The sequence below is a fragment of the Solanum verrucosum genome, unplaced genomic scaffold (genome assembly GCF_900185275.1).
Source record: "Solanum verrucosum unplaced genomic scaffold, falcon-dt-bn FXZP01000178.1, whole genome shotgun sequence".
Taxonomy (NCBI): domain Eukaryota; kingdom Viridiplantae; phylum Streptophyta; class Magnoliopsida; order Solanales; family Solanaceae; genus Solanum; species Solanum verrucosum.
The window spans coordinates 287,456-289,308 of record NW_026020286.1 but is presented as its reverse complement, the minus strand read 5'-3'; positions in this window follow the sequence as shown (position 1 = coordinate 289,308).

The window sequence follows — 1,853 nt, the reverse complement described above, 5'->3', positions numbered from 1 at the left end:
AGATAGTTCGCTTTAGATCTAACTAAACTAAAATAAAATAAAATTACTATTGCCTTTAATCTCCTATGTTTTGACCCGAAATAATTAATCACCTCTTTAAGCTTTGTCTAACCATGTTTTAAAATCAATAATGTTTAATTGCCTCAAACTGTTCATTGTAGCTTATTTATGTGATGTGCATATCCGTTGCTTAATAAAAATAAATGACATTTGTTCCTTTATATATATAAAATATATAAGCATTTTATTTTTATATCAATTTATTTCTGTCATTCAGATATCATGATCATAGGAATTAATTAAATTTTAGCATGCAAACGGGTACATGAATTCATGCATATAGATTTAACTTCAGTTTCGTTTAGAAAGCATGCTTATATGTTTGTTTGAACAATTAGTATATCTTTATTTAGAAATGCATGCCTATAGGATTTAAATGTTTCTTAATATGCCATTTGTGTGTAGAAACCATGCCTAGAGGTTGTGTTCTTCAGTTAGAAATCATGTTCATAGGCATTCTGATAATTTTTCCAGTACGTAAATTAATTAATTCATTTAATCAGTTCTTCAGTTAGAAATCATGTTCACATGAATTAATAATCTTCAGCATGTTAAATAACTAAAAATAAATATGCTTCGTATTCTCTTCTAAGTGTTAATTAGTTTCTGCATTTTGTAATCAAATTCTGCCTTTTTTAAATCAATTCATAAACTATTTCCAGCATGTTTTAAAACTAAAATCTGCTGTACATATTTGTCGCACGGTTAAATCATGCTCAAAATGAATCATTTTCTGCATTTGAACTGCCATTTAAAATAATTTCTGCACTAATAATACCATATATTACTGTTCTAAAAAAATAATAATAATATATTTTTTGCATTTATTTATCCTAATTAAAATCAGCTACTGAATTTCTGTATTTAACAAGCTGACTGCCGTATTAAATTAATTTCTGCAATAATAATTAAATCTGCTACTGTTTTAAAATATTTCTGCTATATTTTAAAAATCAAATAAATAAATCTGATATGTCATTAATTTCTACCCCTTTAAAATCGGTTGAATACTAAAATCACGTCATGTAACAATTTGCTGCCACCGCTAAAATCAGATAAATAATTATCTGCTTGCCTTTAGAACTATCTGTTAATAATTCCTCATGTTTAATTCATTGCTCTTGTCTTAATGCTCGTATGTTTGGTATGCGCACACACTCGCATGCGACCTTTTCACAATTATGTGTGTTTGAAAGCATTTTAATTAAAACTTAGAGGCCAACATGAGACTTTATGTGCTAAATGTTGTCCAATATGTTTTGCTTGGTGTCTAGGGGGCCTATTAGGAACCTTCATTTTATCTTTATCTAAATACACCCTTATAGCAGTCCAATGCCTCTTGGACCTTAAGCGGGGACGATAGGCACCTTGTAGAGACGAAAAACATGCGGTGGTGGAGTAGGGGTAGTTTAGGCCCTACGGAGATGATGACACCGACTCAGGCTTAAAAGACAAACATTGGTTTTGTCTGTCCCTACACATAAGTCGATCAGAAAAAAATAAGAAGAAAGTCAAGTGCTGATTCGTAAAGTCCTTCAGAGTCTCCCTTTCCTTCTCCCTTTATATGTTTATAATAATTATATTTATTTGGGGTAGTTTAATAAAAATAAAATTGATTATCCTATTTGATTGTGTAATTTATGTCTTCTCGCTTATCTTCTATAAATTGTTTCATGTTTAATATATATATTTAATGTTATGTCATCACTTAGTCTTGCATGTTTAATTAAATAATAAATAAATAAGTTGATCTTAATTGTTTAATAGTAGTTATCACTTAGCAATCATGTTTA